Source organism: Panulirus ornatus, chromosome 21 (genome assembly GCF_036320965.1).
Source record: "Panulirus ornatus isolate Po-2019 chromosome 21, ASM3632096v1, whole genome shotgun sequence".
In the NCBI taxonomy this organism is placed as follows: Eukaryota; Metazoa; Arthropoda; class Malacostraca; order Decapoda; family Palinuridae; genus Panulirus; species Panulirus ornatus.
Window position 1 is genome coordinate 3,856,382 of NC_092244.1, and position 19,813 is coordinate 3,876,194.

Here is a 19,813-nt window from a genome sequence, read left to right on the forward strand (position 1 = left end):
CGAGGTCTACGTTACAGGTGTACACGGATGTAATAGTGAAATTAAGGCTAAATTGGCTGCTACGTGACCTTGTGGATGACACGAGATATTTCAAGGTCTGTGTACTTTCTATGTAGGCATCTACTCGTAGAATATGGGGTAGGAGTCATGCAAATTACCTATGACAAGATCTCCTCTTAAAAGGGTTAACGCGTCGCACAGGAAGATGTTATGAATTGTGAGACGTGTAAGTTGCTTGCTGTCGAGCGTTATGTAGAAGAAGGGGACACTGTGTGTCTGTGAACCGAACGCCAGCAACCCACATGTATGTGAAACGGAGAGAAAGACAACGGCCCTAGACCAGGGAGGGGAACTTGACATCCAAAGTAGTGCTGGCTCACTACGCCGCCGTCTCTAACCCACCCGATGCCCAAGCGGAGGTACCACCACCCCTGGTCGCTTGCCACTGTGTGAGTACTACGTGTGTTTTACGAGCAGAGAGTATTACACTCGTTCTGCCCCGCCTCTAACCGTGTATACGTATGTGCCTAGTCTGTACTCTTTACGTACACACACACACACACACACACACACACACACTAGCTTATGCCAGGTAGGTGTATGAGCTTCAACGTGTGCATGGGAGGTCGTGCATGGGAGGTCGTCAAAGATTGATGGCTGACGGTGGCATGTGGCTGCTTCATTACCATTACCCGCTGATGACGATTAGTCATATAAATACTCGACAGTTACATGGCTCCTATCTCGAAACATTATATATATATATATATATATATATATATATATATATATATATATATATATATATATATATATTTCTTGAAGTATGAAGTGAATTCTACGTCTACGATCCAAAATCTAGATCAACGGAAGTCCCAACTGGAAGACAAAAAAAACCAAACTTCCTTTTCTAAAGAGCAGAATTTTCGGATTACGGAACTTCCTAAAAACCATCTCTCCACCGGACCAAAAACATTTCGACCTTTACAAATGCTTTGCCAGTGGTCTCGAGTTCCGGACGAGACAGAATTACCTTTGGTTCTGGTGGACGATTGTGATCCCACATCTGAGAATATCCTTTGAGAATATCCTTTTAAAGAATATCCTATCGAGACAAAATTTCCAGGAGAAGGAAAGGGAAGGTAAAAATCCCACGGCAGATCCGAGGGAAAGGACGAATCGCCCACGAGAACTCTGGGGTAACGAGGACTTGGTAACGACATGATAGGGGAAAAATGGAACGTAGCTCAGGGAATAACGAAGCTATTGAGTTACCCGCAGCAGAGCCGCGGGGCAGAGCCACTATAATGAATGTAACCAGAGCGTTGCATGACATGGTCGAGATGCACTCATCTGGACCTCTTTGTTCCTCCTGTCTTACGGTGGGAGTAATGTACACACACACACACACACACACACACACACACACACACACACATGGCGGCGCTACGTGTGACTATACACTACGTTGTTGGCTAGTAATATATATAGACTCCGAGGTCTATAATCTCACATGCAAAATGTAAAGTCGAAGGAAGCCATATATATATATATATATATATATATATATATATATATATATATATATATATACACACACACACACACACACACACACACACACACACACACACACACACACACACACACAACCAGTCAATACACATATTTCGCCCATCAATCAACCAGGGACGTGATGATAATTCAAGAGGTTCCATTGCTGGACACTCAGCATGAAGACCATCAGCGAAGAATGTCACACCTCTGGACACAAATGAGGAACATAATGACACAGGAACTAAGCCATCCAGGACGACTCCCACTGTGACCTGACCTGACCTCAAGACAGGATAAGTGATCAATGTTTGCTCAGGATATGAATATTATATTCACACAGGAACTGAAGGTATAAATTCTAAACTGACCCTAAAGAGGGATCTGCGAAAACTCTAGTTTGGAATTCAGAGAGTATCATTTGGATGAAGAAATATATCCTGGTGTAATTCCAGGCGTAGGACTGGAAAGAGCTTCCGTGACCTGGAAGTATCAGGATCCAAGTATTCCTCCTCCTGGAAGGAGAATGCTTTCCAGACTTGAGGATAACATTAATTCACAAGAAAAACTAGTTCCACCCAGTTTATCCAGAGACAATACATGGACGACATACCAAGTAAAGTCCGTTCCAAGCGAGAGTCTGGAAGAATCTCGCGTGGTCTGGAGCCATCGGGTTCCAGGTTCCCCGGTCCCTCCAGCTTCTTCCTCACGATTACTTCCAGTCATCACCTTTCTGGTCCTGGAAGCACTGTCAGTGTGATAATAGAATTACTCAAACCCCATCTGGGTCATCTAACTATTTCCTGGAGCCTCCATATTGTTTTTGGTTGTTGAATTAAAAGAAAATTGATTTCATTACTATAGCGAGAACCATGTTCGAAATGGAAATGCCATTTTCTTTATTCCAAGGATTTTATTTCTGTGCAGCCTTCCAATAACATATTAACGTACAATAAGGGAATTTTGAGGATCGTATTTCATACCTTTCGGGAAACCGAAAATCCACTTTTTTATATTTCTATGAAGAAAAGTTTTCATAACAAGTGAACACGTTAACGGGCGTCGCAGACTCGCTCTCGAAGCGTTCATTTAAGATTTCAGGTCATGGATCAGGTCATGGGTCAGAGTTGCTATGAAATACTGGTGTTTGGGAACTTGAGCTGTGATAATACAAGAGGAAACTGTTCTCTAAGGATATCTTCCCTGTGTGTTTGTGTGTGTGTAGATGATTCGTTGGAGAGAGAGAGAGAGAGAGAGAGAGAGAGAGAGAGAGAGAGAGAGAGAGAGAGAGAGAGAGAGAGAGAGAGCGTGACACGGGTCGGTCAACTCGCAGACTTTACTTGGCGATCCCCAGTAGTACAGAGGCCGGGGTGTTCCTCATTACGTACGTATCTTCAATAACTTATGACCACAGCCAGAGGAGCCAGCTCTACACTCATGGGACGCCCCATCACTCACACCTTCCGTTCGAGTGAGCGTCTTTGTATATCTGAGGACGAAGGAATGAGCAACCTCTCCACTTGACCTAGATGGTGCAAATACACTCGGTGTGACCTTACCCTTGTACGTAATGTGGACCCGCACCTCACTACAGCTACACCATGAGACAGGTTTAACATGAGAACGCCAGGGTAGACCTATTCATGGCACTAGCAACATAGGGTCTTCTCTACAAGAAAGTGATGTTGCTGAGAAGTGAATAAATAAAAACGAGACAATACAATATCATTACTGATATGAATGGCGATCAGCGTTTAAAGCGGATGTTCACAAACACAAATAATAGATAAATAAATGAATACCCAATATCATACTTGCTCTAAGATATTTAGTGGTGGCATTATTAACGTCAAAGTTTAACATCTCCCGTCGTACCAGAAGTAAACTCATTCAAACTAACATCTCATTAAGAGTAGCATCTGCCGCCAGTCTAAATTACTTCTAATACAGAATATCAAAAGGACGTACATATAATGAAGAATATCAGCTCTAAATCAAAATGTTAAAAGATACAGAAGAGTGAAGGATTCCTGACCTCTCCAGATCCTCAGTCAGTGGGAGCCGAAGACGGCAACTGTGAGGAAGGTAGGCGGACTCATGTGGGAAGTCCTCACCGCCCTACTTGAGAAGCGGCAGAGTTCTTCCCCTTCCCTCTCCTCCACTGGGCATCTGCAGAGTAACCAAAAATCAATTTCCGAAGTGTAAGGCATGAGAGGGAGGGCGGGTAGAGGGGACGGGGGGTGTGGCGGTTGAAAGTGCAGGGGGAGGATGGGGGAATGGGTGGGGAAAGCAATGTCTTCCCTCGTTAACCCACGGGGGCCCACGAGGCGAATCTGGGGGAAATTCCGGGCCACCTGACGTCCATGGTTTTTCCTCCAGCTGTGTTGTTGAGACTGCGGTGGTGTACATATGTTCGTATGTCTGGGGATGTACATGTGCACATGTGTATACGTATGTTACTACATGTGTTTTTTTCATTTGTTTAGTTGCATGTGCTAGGTGTATAGCTGTGTGTGATTGCTGTTTGTGCGCTATGGGGAAAGGGTTAGCCTCATAACCTTGTATATATGTATATATGTGTATATCACTGTCTAAGGCGTGTATATGTGTGCATTTGTGTGTGTGTGTGTGTGTGTGTGTGTGTGTGAATGTATATATTTGCGTTTATGTGTTTATGACTTTCAATGCATCCGTGTCTTCTATATGAAGTAGTGATTCGAGGTCAACAGAACTCTGAAGGGAAGTAGTGCGAGTGATTGGGAGATGTCCAAGAACAAGATGGAGAAACTCAAGAGTCAGGCGCATGGGTTGAAGAAGAGGACAAATGAAAGACAGGATGCAAACTTCAGGATATTACAGACCAAACAATTATAATTCAAATTTTTTAGAAAAATACTAAATAAAAACATTAAAAACGATACCTGAAATAAAAATCTGATTAATGAGGAAGAAGATAGACAGTACTATTAAATGTGGATGAAAATAGAGAACAGGATTATATGTTGGCACACAATGTAGCAGCAGAAATATAGCAGAAAACGACAATATGGCAAGAGAGGCAATGTCAACAGAGAATATGCATGACAATGGTAAATCGAGAAATGAAAACGCTTGACGGAGAAACAGAATTCACAGTGAGTAAGAATTAGAAAAAGAAAATAGAATATCCGCTCCGAAGCCAAGCACGGGGGGGGGAGAGAGAGAGAGAGAGAGAGAGAGAGAGAGAGAGAGAGAGAGAGAGAGAGAGAGAGAGAGAGGACTTCCTTCCTAGTCGAGAAGGCGAAAAGTCCTGTAGCTTGAAATATGCCAACACTCAGTAGTATTACCCTGCTTGCAGGCACACCTCTGGCGCAAGCAAAATGTTGCCTCTAGTCAAAGGCTTGCGAGGGGATGAAACAGCCAGCAGGAAACATGCTTCCCACTGAGCTTCTTCACTGCGAAATTCGACCAATGTTCGGCCAGTGTGGGGAGCGCCAGAACCAGATATTCCTCAAGATTCTACGTCGTTTTCTTGTGCGAGAAAACGACGCACTTTAGCTGAACATATTTTGAAAAATAATGTTTTTCTTTTTTTCTGCCTCTTGCTACGTTTACCATTCCAGGAAAAAAGCCTGCTAAACCTAGACGTGTTTTGAGAGGACATAATTTTTCGTTCAGTGATATATCTCATAAGAGTTTTTGTCACATTTCCTTCAATTTTTTTTCCCAGCAGAATACCAATAAAAATCAAGCTGATGTTTCAGAACCTCGCTATGTTTATCTAATCTTCGCTTACTTTCTAAAACTTGATGCTTTTGAAGAAGGTCACTTTTCATAACATGTTCAAATAATCTGCAGAGAAAAGCTTTCCAGTTATAGCTATCAGTAAGGAGAGTAATTGCCAATCAATCCACGTTTCCCACCGTCACCCGCATGGGCCACAGATAAGGACAAAGGTATTCTGTGGTCATCCTTACGTATATTTTCTAAAGTGGGGCTCTTAGTCGCTTATAATACGAAACTAACTAGTCTCCTCAATATATATATATATATATATATATATATATATATATATATATATATATATATACATTCTCCTTTAATGAGGGAGGCAAAGAAAGATGATCCGCCTGGCTGAGTGTCACCAAAAGACATCAAGTTCCTATTCTGGTAAGTCCTCCTCGAAGGTGTACCTTCACTGGTCTGTTTTCAAGTTGCAGATAAAGTTGAATTCCTCAAGTCACAAGTTGTAGGAGGAATTCAGCTCACGTCAAGTGCATCCTCCTCGGCTTTTCTTTGTAGACGTTGTCGGTGGCGAGGTCTTGCGCCTCACAGCAGACGCTGTAAACAAACCAGATATGGGTCAGGTAGGGCAATGTTGTCTCCTGGTTACCATCTGTCCTCCGGTTTCTCTTTGTTCTCTGTCTTCTCGCTGATTCTAAATACTCAATCTAATATAAAGCTCGAGTGAGGCAGGGCGATGGAATGGTGTCACGCAGGTGTTCCAAAATACCGAAGCTTCACACAGGCACCAGAGTGGAAAGTGTGAACCTTCAGTGATGGGGTGGTTGCTGGCTGAAAAAGCTATGATGCAGAGTTTTATGGGATAATCGTGGAACAGCAAGTTATTGATAAACTGCTCCGATATAATATAAAGCTGAGCGAGTGAGAGAGAGAGAGAGAGAGAGAGAGAGAGAGAGAGAGAGAGAGAGAGAGAGAGAGAGAGAGAGAGAGAGAGAGAGAGAGAGCTAGGGTTAAGACGGTAATGGCTCCACTGGCCTTCCCACTAGTGTGTGTGTGTGTGTGTTTAGGCCAAAGGGGAATACCTGGATAGATACGAAAATACAAATATGTTTACAGAAAATGTATGTTCACGCGTGTGTAGACCGATGTTGGTACATTTCAGCAACGCTCACACAATAATCTTGTCCATCGTCCGACAGACTTGTGAAGCTACAGCCTTGTACAGAGTAAACTAAACCTAACCAACTGGAAAAATGAGATAAAAACACGCTCCATATATATATATATATATATATATATATATATATATATATATATATATATATATATATATATGAGGATCGTCTTTTTCTCTATATTACAGAAAGAAAAGGAGAATTTCTCATTTATTTTTTGAATTTCCACCAATCTCCTTTCTTCTGGTGAAATTACCTCCAATAGAGGTCAGATTATCCTGCAATATACTGTAATCATGGACGTTGCTGAGGTTTAGGAAATCCTACCGACCATACATATATATATCCCTCAGAGTCCCTGGCAATCAGCAGTTCCTGCCTATTGTTTTGGGAGGATATTTCCGTCCGTTTAATTGTCCGCCTCACTCACGCAATGTAACGCACGGAAACAAGCTGGTCTCCGTTTTCTATCTCTCTTCCTCGATGACTTGGATATCGCAGGCGTCAATTTAATTTACTTAATTTATGTAATAAAATGTCACACGTTTTGTTCTCTCACGGCCAGAGCAGCGCTCCACGTGAATATGGTAAATCAATCATCATTTCTGCACGGTGCTATTTCAACATACCGGAGCGAGATCAGAGACTAATCGACACAAAAGCTTACCCTCCGACTGCGGGCATAAATTAACTAACACAAGCATTATTAGCATACTCGTGGCATAATAAGCAAGCACATACACACACACACACACACACACACACACACACACACACATTCTGCCTTACCTGCAAATATATGCATATCTGTACGTGGGGAAAAAGGAAAAAAATACTGAAAAAAAAATAGAGAATGGCAATTGTTCGATGCCCAGTATATTCAAACAAATTCGGGAAAAAGTACAAAGGTTTATGGACACTGAGCACAGAGGGTGTTATGTTTACGTCCGCTACGTCATACATTACTTCGTTCCTCTGAAAGAACTTCACGAGTCAAGAGTCGAGCTTGGAACCAGGTGGATTCTGGTGGTTTGCAGCTTCCGTACGTTCACTTCACAGCTGCAACCAGGTGAGGGTTAACGCTATACGGGGAGCGAGCGAGGAGTGGATGGTACTTACGAGAGGCAGCGCTTACGCGTGTGGGCGCAGTGTGCGGAAAAATGGGAGGACGGCGCTTGGAAAAGAGTAGCGAATGGCGGGGACCACGAAAGTTAAGTTATTAGTGACAGCGAGAGAAGCGGCGGATGGGCGGCACCAGCGGAGAGGTGCATGACTGGGAGGTACGCAAGAAGCAGCGCCAGGGGGTCAGTCGGACGGTGCAGGGGCAGATGAGAGGTGACTCTGGCAGGGTATGATTCAGGGAGACAGTCAGGGACGGAGGGAGGCCGAGGCTGGGAGGAGTGGGGAACCAGGGACTAAGGGAGGGTAGGATTGATGGACCGAAGGAGTCAGGGATTTAAGAGGGGTAGAATCCAGGGAGTGAGGTTCTAAGGAAAGGTGGGGATGATGGATAGAGGGAGTGTACGGACAGAGGAAGGGCAGGATCGAGTGCGTGAACGATTATGCAAGGGTGGAACTGAATGAGTGAAGGACTACGGAGTAGTAGGATTGAGGGACTGAGTGAGTGACATTCTAGGAAAACTGGGACACAGGAATTGAAAATAAACTTTGTAAATATGAAAATATTGAACTTTACGAGAGAGAGAGAGAGAGAGAGAGAGAGAGAGAGAGAGAGAGAGAGAGAGAGAGAGAGAGAGAGAGAGAGAGACAGAGTATTATTCAATCCCGAGGTAATTTGTTCTATCTTTATGCTTGTGTGGAGTTGCTCAGCGCACGGTGAGGTGGCATCACTACACCTTCATGGCTGGACAAAGGCAGATATAAATATTCCTCGCTCCAATCAATTACGTTTATCTATTTATGTTCAATTGTGTTTCCGATACGGACGGGGTTTCCACGTAATATTTATCGTTTGGATTATTTTGGCTCGAAATATTTCTGTGCATGCTTAGTATGGAGATCTGGGTGCTGTTGGCAGAAGGGACCAATTCATCATTCACTGATAATCACAATTTTTTTGAGAGATATGAACAAATTCTTAAAAGCACTCTTACTATCCACAGGACAAGGGGACTCGGTGTTGGCAACATTAACTCTGATCACGTGATGCCCTTCACTCAAAGTGACGTTTGACGACTTAACGAGGAAGCAGGACAACATCTGCGTGAACTTCAACCTCAGACTATATCAAGCGAGAATACAGGTTTTATGTACACTTCAAAAATATTGTGAAAAATCTTCGCATCTGACAGAAAAGTCAATGGCGAGATGGACGCTTCTCTTCATCTTGGATTACACACTTCACCCGCGGGTTTACTGACCAATGGCAGACCTGCATATCAGTGACGTCAGATGCAAACACACGAAAGGGGACACACACACACACACACACACACACACACACACACACACACACACACACACACACATCAGACAAATCGAATGCCCCCAAAGAGAGGATAAACAGCTGGATTGGCTATAAGTCAACTGCCGCGCCGAGGGTTCGAACCCGGGAGGGCCCAAGCAACGCAACCTGTACATCATGGCAGCCTGTGTGTGTGTGTGTGTGTGTGTGTGTGTGTGTGTGTGGTTACATTAGTGGATTATGCATACACATGAAATATATACTTTGCAAAATACAAATTTCATAAGCCATAGTACTTTCATATCCAAGTAATATATTCAATACCATCACGCGATCTTCTGCTTGTCTCGTTGTTCAAACATTTTTACATTTTTGAACATCCAGGAATTTCATCAAAAATTTATATATTTTTTCCGGTACTTTGAGAACTTTCCAACTGTTTCAGGTACACTCAAAACTTTAAGAAAAAAGAATTCTTCAAAATTTCTAAACTTCCACGAATTGCAGTATTTTCAAGCCAGATTAATAATATCTGAACCTTTTTTTAATTACCAACTTAATTAAATCGTGTCCCGAGGATTTAACACGTGCGTAGCAGCAATTATTCATTCATCTAACCCATTTTTTAATATTTTATGCTCCAATTAATGATTCAAACTCCAGGGATCCACGTACTCATATTTTTGTATGAATGTCTACGGCAAATGTAACAATGAGGAGTGACCTCGTATTTTGCTCCTTCCTAATCCCGCACGTGATGTTATCAAACGCTCCAATGTTTCTATAAGTCTTGGTGGTATTTGTTTTTTGATGTTTGTTCAAGTGTAGACACATACGAGTACTTATGTGAATACATATATATGCTTCCACGCATACACGCACACACATACAAACATAGATAAACACAAAAATAATACGCACAAAAAGCACACACACAAACGCATACACATGCACACAAAATAAACTAGCGTGCATGCAACCAGACACATGCACACAAACACATATTTGTACATACACACACACACACACACACACACACACACACACACACACACACACACACACACGTGCGCATGCTGAAAAACATACAAAGATACACATATGTACATATAGACGAAAAAACACACCTTTGCATAGGAACACATAATAATGGAGCATGCTGACTGATGAAATTAAGAATGCTGACAGCAAACATAAGTCTTAAAAGTTGTATATTTCAGAAATTTCAAGTGATGGGACTCCACGAGTGTAGAACCTACCCCCGTATAGCACATCCGTTATGAAACAGAAGCATTAATTATACTTACACGGAGAAAGTCATTAACAAACGAACGCCAAGCCAACACATGCAGAGAAATACGCAAACACACATGTGCATTCAAAGGCATGTTAACACATGTACACGCAAACACACACACAAGTACGCAAACATGCAATCAAACGAGAAACACACACACACACACACACACACACACACACACACACACACACACACACGTGCACACAAATACACCCACCCGCACGCACACACACACACACACACACGTGCACACAAATACACACACACACACACGTGCACACAAATATACCCACCCGCACGCACACACACACACACACACACACACACACACACACACACACAAACACACCCACCCGCACAAACACACCCACCCGCACAAACACACCCACCCGCACAAACACACACATATACACTTGCACACAAACACACACACATACACTTGCACACAAACACAGGGGAGCTTCTGCAATGCGACGAGGCTTGGAGCCTGGCTCAGCGGTATAAAAGCCCAGGCCAGAGACGTGTCTGGGTTTGCTTCTTTAAACATTCATTTGGAGACGTTGGCTATATGCTTCACGTCCCCCACACCTTCCCAACAATATCCTTAGCAAGTGTACCGGGAACCACCGGATATACATACTGCTGGCTCCGTTATCATTATCGAGTTGTGGTCGAATTAGATGTCTCCTCCGTTATCATTGATTCCAGATAGCTAAATTCTGGGAAATCGTATATATATATATATATATATTTATATATATTTATATTTATATTTATATATTTATATATTTATATATTTATATTTATATATTTATATGGATCATAGGGTGGGGGAGGGGGCGAAAATTTTGGGAGCCTTGAAAAATGTGTGGAAGTCGAGAACACTATCTCGGAAAGCAAAAATGGGTATGTTTGAGGGAATAGTGGTTCCAACAATGTTGTATGGTTGCGAGGCGTGGGCTATGGATAGAGATGTGCGCAGGAGGATGGATGTGCTGGAAATGAGATGTTTGAGGACAATGTGTGGTGTGAGGTGGTTTGATCGAGTAAGTAACGTAAGGGTAAGAGAGATGTGTGGAAATAAAAAGAGCGTGGTTGAGAGAGCAGAAGAGGGTGTTTTGAAATGGTTTGGGCACATGGAGAGAATGAGTGAGGAGAGATTGACCAAGAGGATATATGTGTCGGAGGTGGAGGGAACGAGGAGAAGAGGGAGACCAAATTGGAGGTGGAAAGATGGAGTGAAAAAGATTTTGTGTGATCGGGGCCTGAACATGCAGGAGGGTGAAAGGAGGGCAAGAAATAGAGTGAATTGGAGTCATGTGGTATACAGGGGTTGACGTGCTGTCAGTGGATTGAAGCAAGGCATGTGAAGCGTCTGGGGTAAACCATGGAAAGCTGTGTAGGTATGTATATTTGCGTGTGTGGACGTGTGTATGTACATGTGTATGGGGGGGGGGTTGGGCCATTTCTTTCGTCTGTTTCCTTGCGCTACCTCGCAAACGCGGGAGACAGCGACAAAGTATAAAAAAAAAAAAAAAAAAAAATATATATATATATATATATATATATATATATATATATATATATATATATATATATATATATATATTTGATTTGGAAAAAGTTCCTGTATCTACTTTATTTTTACTCCGTCTTGCATTATTCTCTCACATTCTCTATGTCCAGCGCGTGTGAACATTTCGTCATTCAGTTTCACAGTAAATCTTCACTCTGAACCATAGTGATCTAGAACTACCCGGTGTACATACTTTTCCACATAATGCTTTTAGCTTTGCGTCACATGGCTCTTCCTCCTGCAGCAAACGTCCAGATTGCTTGACGCAAACGTTCTCAAGACGCAGTTTGCCTTCCAAGGTCCATGTCCTCATTATGCATTCAGCCACCTATAGAAAATATGTTGTTCGTGGAATTATCTTGTCTTTCTCTGGTGGAAAACTTCCTGATCTTGTGTCACTTTCTTCTGTATCTTCAACTCCGTTGTGTTTACATTTTTTCTCCAAGCTATCAGAAGCCTAAATTTAGCCCTTGACCTGACCCTTACATGTCAGGTCAAAACTCTGTGGTGATATGGAGCTTCGGCGGTTACTGAAGATGCGTGTAGTAAGGGTGTAGTGAAGATGCGTCTGTCGAGGGTGTAGTGAAGATGCATTTGGAGATGTCTACATCTATAGAAGGTGACAATGAGGAAGGAAACCATGTTTTCGTTCGCAAATGTTGGCGTGTTTCGTTACTTTAATCATTCAAAATCCAAATTACTTTCCGAGAGAGCGTCTATTAACTTACGAATTGTGTTAGTTATGACCGATTTGAAACTTTTGAACCATATGAGGATCCTTAAGGGTCAGGTCAAAAGATTATATAGGGCAAGGGTCGTACAGTCTTGTTTAAGAGCTGTAACATCTATGTGCTCAAGGTTTATACCCTCGTGCATAGGAGTCGTCCACTCGTGCTCAAGGGTCGTCCCCTCGTGCTCATGGTCGTCCCTAAGGTTTTAATGGCGTTGGTTGGTTGGGCGGCCGGCTGGCTGCCGTCATATATCTCTCGGATATGTTTTATGGAGTTGTGTACACTCCTTAAGTATTCACAAGACTTCTTGGCTCTGTATGTATGTGTATGTATGTGTGTGTGTGTGTGTGTGTGTGTGTGTGTGTGTGTATGTGTGTGTGTGTGTGTGTGTGTGGGTGTGTGTGGGGTGTGTGTGTGGGTGTGTGTGTGTGTGTGTGTGTGTGTGTGTTGGCTTTTTTAATCCTTCTACTTCCCAGTACACGGTGATTTGCCGTGTAGCTTTAATGGGATTACATGGCTCCCAAGTACGCAGGGGTGATCGAAGGCGTAAAACGATGTTTGCCGTGGCTGTGAAGGTATTTGCCGTATGGATTTAACCTGTAGGAGTGTTAATGACACACACACACACACACACACACACACACACACACACTGCATGACATGTTCCCCTGAAGCCCTGGTGATACACTTCAGCGTGTCCCAGAGCGATCTAACTGCTTTATTAATGTGCTTTACGTGCCCTTGGTAATGACTTCTACAGTCAACAAATAAAGAAAACCGATACAACAGACATGAAATTTCATTGTGTTCTCAGTTGTATATATATATAATATATATATATATATATATATATATATATATATATATATATATATATATATATATATATATATATATATATATATATCCTTCAATAGTGTTTATTGATGTTCAATTATTCTTTTCTGTGGTTCAAGTTTTATTCATGGTTCTATTGATCTCTTTTATTACACTTTCCTCCGTGACAAGATACCCGGAATTCGACAATAACCAAAGATTGAGGCGAATCGTATAAGTATATTTCATCGTGTTTTTTGATCGGATTTCATGACGTATGAATGATTTTACGATAGTTTCTGCTACTTGATGGTATTTCGTTGAATACTGGTATCCGATATTGATGATAGTGGGACAAACTAGCATAGAACACACCCACATCCACCCACCCACCTACCTACCCACCCACCCACACACACACACACACACACACACACATCCACCCACCCACCTACCTACCCACCCACACACCCACACACACACACACACACACAAAGTACTGAAGATGGGTCAGTGCGGAAGAAGGTCTCAATATTATTTATCCGGGAAGAATCTGGAGGAAGCTGTGTGTAAAGAGACCTAACCTGTAGTCAGAGTCCCACCTTAAGGAGACCAGTACATGAGGCAGTGTCTGCTGGCAAATGTCAGAACCGGACTGAAGCACAAGGGTAAGGTAATACTCAACAAGCTGTTCCCATCCTATGTGAGGCAAGAACTGGACTATGCTTCTCATGTTTGGTCACCGCACCAAAGCAAAGAGCAAATACAGAAGGTCCACAGGAGGACAAGAGAGATGGTACCAGAATGAAGAGAGTCCTCCAAAATTGTTCACTCCTGTAAACATTTTATTACCCTACAATTCACCGACTCAAAAAAAAAAAAAAAAATGTTCAAAAACCGTTTTGTTTTGAAAAAATATGCCTGTCCCCCATAAACTGTGTTTGTTCTCTAGTAGTCTTTTTTGTTAAAAACTGTGTTTGTTTTGCAAAGTAAGTAAAATGTAGGGGTGAAAACGAGGCCATTAGTGGAGGAGGAGGAGGAAGGGGATGAGCAGAAGGTAATGGACGTATAAGGCACAACTAATTAAGTAGCTGAGTAGCAGAGAAACTATTTAGTCAATGCAGTGATCTACGACAACAAACTACAAAACATAATGATACATTAACATGAGGGAAAAAAAGCCATGATTATCAAGTCTCAATGATAATTTCTATTACCGATTATATCCTTAATACTCGATCAGCGCGTGAGTGAGGGAGACGGTGAGGGACGTGTGAGGCAGAGCACTTATCTGTATATATGCGGCAGTTTGCCCAGGCCAGCTACTCAGCCTGGCAGCTGCTGAGTGGAGAGGGTTGCGTTTTTTCCTATGGTTTTTGTCTGTACAACTAATGACGGTACCATCACACGGTGGGTGGGACCCGAGCACTGTAGCGTCCACCAATGAGACGTTCCGTTTCGAACTCCTTCACACTGATTGGCCCCCTATTGTTTGTCCATCACGTAACCAATATATATATATATATATATATATATATATATATATATATATATATATATATATATATATATATACATATCTATATATATATATATATATATATATATATATATATATATATATATATATATATATATATATATATATATATATGAACTTAATAATAAACACTGGAATGACAGTGCTTTTTGTAAGTGATATTTTCGAGATTAAAACATCAAAATGACTAACTAGCAGTTCAGTACACTTAAGAAAAAAAAATTAGAAAGAGGATATGACGGCTGGAGGCATTTCAGATTATTTTTTTTCAGTCAGTGGCTTCCTGTTGGTAGGGTAAACTCTGCGACGTAACAGTGTACGACACTAGCGTAACCAGGCACGAACGTAGCACACTAAAGAACGTTAGACACGATTTGGAGGACACGAACGTTAACCCATACCCAAAAAATGCAGGACCTAACGTAAACACGAACACCTCCTCTGCACACGAATGTAAGGCAAGCACGAACTTACGACACGATTCGCAAGACAGTCGGAAATTACGGGACCTAAGGTAGATACGAACGGAAGACACGAACGCGTCGTCAGGACACAAACGCACCACACACACACACACGAACTTGGGAGACGGACGTAAGACACGTTCATTATCACGTACTTGAGGCAAGACAGTTGTCGCTAACGAAGGTAATCACGGTCAGACGAGAACACTTCGACTCCGGCAGGTTTTCCCGCTCCATTAAATTTATTTTGCGGTATAATGGTGTTAGCGGAGGCTGGGGCCATTATAGAGGCTCTCATTCACGGCAGGAGTGGCCGTGCCGGGCCGTAGGGGTGTTATTCCCGGGAAGTGTTACGGCATAAGCGCTCACGTTACGGCTGTTTTCGTCTACCATAAGTGGGGACCGATTCGCTGGGGGGAGTGGAAGATGGACAGCTAAAGGGTGATGCAAGGGGAGGGAGGGGGAGACAGGGTGACGTGTGTAAGGGAAGGGTGAAGGACGACTGATAAGATGAAGGGATGAAGAGTTTAGGAGGGGGTGCAAGAAATAATTGGGTGTGATGGAAAGGGTTAAATATGAAGGAAAGGGTGAAGATTAAAAGAAAAGAAGTAAAGGGATGAATGAAATAGTAGAAGAAGGGGGGAATGGTGTGAAGGGAGGAAGGAAACGAGTGACAGAAGAAAAGAAAGGGTACAGAGAGGTAAGAAAGTTGAAAACATGAAGAATATGGTCTCTGGAGGAAAGGAAAGGTAAAGGAAGGACAGACAAGGTAAAGGAAGACGAGCAAAGATGACGAGAGGAAGGAATGAGAGAGGGAGGAGGAAAAGGGGGAAGGGGAAAAGGAAGGAAGAAGGTCAAAAGTGAAGAAGGAAAGGATAAGGTAGGAAAGAAAGGAGATAATAAGAGTATGAACAAAAGGAAAAAAAAAAATGAAGTGTTATGGGGAGGAGAGGGTACTGGGGAGGTTAAGAAAGGGAGTTTTTTCAGGGAGAAGGGAGGGCAAGGGGTGTAAGCTTAAGGAAAGAAATATCAGATGACAAAATCCTGGCTAATGGAGAAACACAATACTAATGGGTGGTGGCTAAGGTGGGAAGTAAAGGGCTGGTGGTACGTATACACGAGGACGCGAATAAACAAAAAGGTAATGGGTAATTGTTTGGCAGGAGGGGTGTAATGGATGATCAAAGGGAAAGGGAGAAAATAGGGGAATAAATAAGGGAGCAGGAGGACTGGGGAGGAGAGGGTGGCTGGAGGTCGCGAGTAAAACCTGGCAACTAAGTGGACATGAATAACACAGGGAAATGCTAAGACACACACGGGGAAACACATAAGACAACTACCATCACAGATTTTCCCTCGCGTGGAGTCAACTGCGAGAGTCAGTAAGTGAGTGGATGTTTCGTGTAAAGAAAGAGACAGAGAGGAAATAAAATGAAGTGAATTACCTCACCAGCAGTTTACTCCAGGAGAGGAAAGCTAATGGGAAAGAAGGCTGTAAGAGGATTTGGAGGAAGAGAGAGGAAAAAGAGAGAGAGATATATACAGTTAGCGAGAGAGTGGAGAGGGGAGGGAGGATGAAATTAAAGAAGGTGAAATACACAACAGAGAGCCGGGAAGGTGACTTGGGCGAATAATGAGGCGGAGGATTGTCAGTGACGCCGTGGGGGGAGGGAAGCGGCCAACGCTCAGCTGACGTCAGAAGTTAAGCGAGAGAAAATCAGGTGACGTGATGTATGGAGGAGGTGGACAACCGAACGGCATGACTGACACTGGTGAGGGGCGTGCCTGACTACTGTGTGTCTCACGGGAAGATGCTTCTACACTCGTGTTGCCCCGTCTCTTAACCTGGTATATATGTACCATGTCTAAACTCGTATACACACACACACACACACACACACAGCCTAAGCCAGGTATGCACGAGTGTGTGTACATGTATACGTACATGTATGTGTGTATATTTCCTAGTGTGCTGTTGTCTGAATGTAGGAATGCCTGCACGAGTGTACTTAACACATTAACTGAGCCATTAGTCCTGAAATATAAGAAGCAGTAAACTCTAAGTTATTACACCACTCCATCTTGCAATATCCCCCCAGCTATAACACTGCCCATCTCCCTCTAACCGTCTTAGTTTTCAACATTAATACATCAGAACGGGGAAGGTTTTCTAGAAATAAAATACTTCAATATGTGACACGATGCACAAAATTTCCTCCTTCAGTTTTCTAATACTCCCGTACATCAGCCTGTACCACGCTGCTGTAGGTTTCCAATTAGGTTTCTACTAACAGGAAGTGTTCTCTGATAACACCTCACCCTCTAACCCACCATCTCGTTTTCTACCTCGGTTTCTAATAACAGGAAAACGTTCTGTGGTCTCTAGGATCTCTCGCCACACCCAGGCTCTTGAAAATGTATTACGGTTTGTGTGTGTGTGTGTGTGTGTCTGTGTGTGTGTGTGTGTCAGTTTAATGTTCACTACACCGGCCTCCCAGGCTGAAATTTTATTCGACAGTGTAGCGCAGTTGTCGCTTGTGAGACATTATCTGGAGAATTTATAGCGTTGTCGACGCTGTTCTTGCGAGTTAAAAAGAATCTCTCTCTCTCTCTCTCTCTCTCTCTCTCTCTCTCTCTCTCTCTCTCTCTCTCTCTCTCTCTCTCTCTCATGGTTATGGCTTTCGTCTCACAGCATCGTACTTTTGCCGGTATTTTGCATTTCATGTAATCACACGTCTTGGGACACCGGTAAAACACCAGGTTCAGAAAAACTCTTGATGATTAAAACACACACACACACACACACACACACACACACACACACACACACACACACACGTTGTATAACCATGGAATAAATCATAATTTTTTTCGTATCGTGGACACAATCTATAATGGCCAGAATCAACCTCCCTCCCTTAATTTTTTTTTTTTTTTCGAATCTTCCACTGAAAAACTCCAGTATTTTTTTCTTCTTATTCACCATAGCCTTATTTTTTTTTTTTTGTATCACGGGAAACTAGTTTACGTTTTCAGGTCTTCACACTAAAAGTTTTAATAAGTTAAAGGAATTTCTCTCGCAGGTAATCCTATTTCTTGGCCTTTTTTTCGCTTCCTGTGGAAATTGGGAATTCTGAGCGTGCGACAGACTGACACCAGAGGTTGGCTAAGTGAAGATTTTACTGATGAAATCTTAAATAGAAACTGCAGTCTGCTGGTCGTCAGCCAGCCTCTTGCATAACCTACATGCTAAAACGTCTTTTGTATAATGTATTATACAGTATCATGTACGCCTGTTATATAATCTATATTCCTTGGTAAGCCTGTTGTATAATGCATTCGTCAATATCCTAGTATGCCTTTTATGTAATGCATAATGTCCAGGTGTGCTTATTGTATAATGTATCCCCTGTTGTATAATCTGCATAATAATCCTTCATTCATTCTTCAATATACGTTTTTCGGAAACGAAAACGTCAAAAACGACAGATCTTACACACGTCACCCTGAACCCATGAGTAATGCTGAGCAATGTACAGGTTTATGATTCTACTGCTAATCAATTCTTATTACTCTGGATTACAATCCTTCAGACCAAGCGAACCTCCAATCTGGGACCGGTCAAGCCCCAATCTAAATAAGATTAGTGTTTGATCTCTAGTAATTAAGGTCTCTAGTAATTAAGGTCTCTAATTGCTGTTAGTTGAAAATTCAGACGGGATTAGAGAGAGTCCGTTTGGGATTCATGGCACGACCAATCCAGATAAAGGAGAAGTACAGCCGTGATTAGGGTAAGGCCCCAATCCCATTTAGATAAAGGCCTGGTCCGGATTAGGTTAGAATCGAATCCAGATTGGGCGAAGCCCCAGTAAGGATAAGAGTACGATGGAAGAGACAACGGAACGAATCCCGTAATTAATTGAAAACACTCAGGGATAACGGAGCCTGGACGGAGCGACTCGACTAATTTGCATACGGGTTGGGAGGGTCTGCCACCTCGCTGTCACTTTTGAGCCCTGGAGAGAGAGAGAGAGAGAGAGAGAGAGAGAGAGAGAGAGAGAGAGAGAGAGAGAGAGAGAGAGAGAGAGAGAATGTCAGGGTTGAAAGACGTGTTTTGTGAAAGGTGTTACGAATATATTATGTGGGAGGAAAACTGCTAGAAACAGTGAAGAGTCTTTATCAAGAAAGTACGGCGTGTGTGGGAGTAGGAAGAGAGGAGAGTAAGTGGTTCCGGGTGGAGGCGAGTCTGCGGCAGGGTATGTCATGTCACCACGGCTGTTTAATTTATGGATGGGGTGGTGAGGGAAATGAATGCAAGGTTCTTGGAGACAAAGGCAGGTCTGCTGGCTGTCACGGAAGAGGTGTGGGAGATGAATAAGTAGTTGTTTGCTCATAACACGGGTCTGGTGGTAGATTCGGGTGAGTAACTTGAGCTGTTCTGAGTCTGGGAGTGTGAGTGAATGGACAAAGCTAACAGTTATTGTGACCAAAAGTAAGGGTACATTGTTT

The 19,813-nt window shown here is 42.7% G+C and overlaps 2 protein-coding genes across 4 annotated transcripts in view; one reads left to right on the forward strand and one right to left on the reverse strand.

Moving 5' to 3' along the window:
• LOC139756274 (uncharacterized) overlaps positions 1–19,813 on the reverse strand; it is a 490,501-nt gene that overhangs the window by 393,440 nt on the left and 77,248 nt on the right. For both annotated transcript variants that reach the window (XM_071675503.1, XM_071675504.1), the window contains one exon: positions 3,590–3,723. The gene's annotated coding sequence lies outside the window, so the exon portion shown is untranslated. The remainder of the gene's footprint in view (positions 1–3,589; positions 3,724–19,813) is intronic.
• The window catches only part of LOC139756275 (zwei Ig domain protein zig-8-like), a 369,804-nt gene that overhangs the window by 254,183 nt on the left and 95,808 nt on the right, over positions 1–19,813 (forward strand). The window lies entirely within an intron of this gene.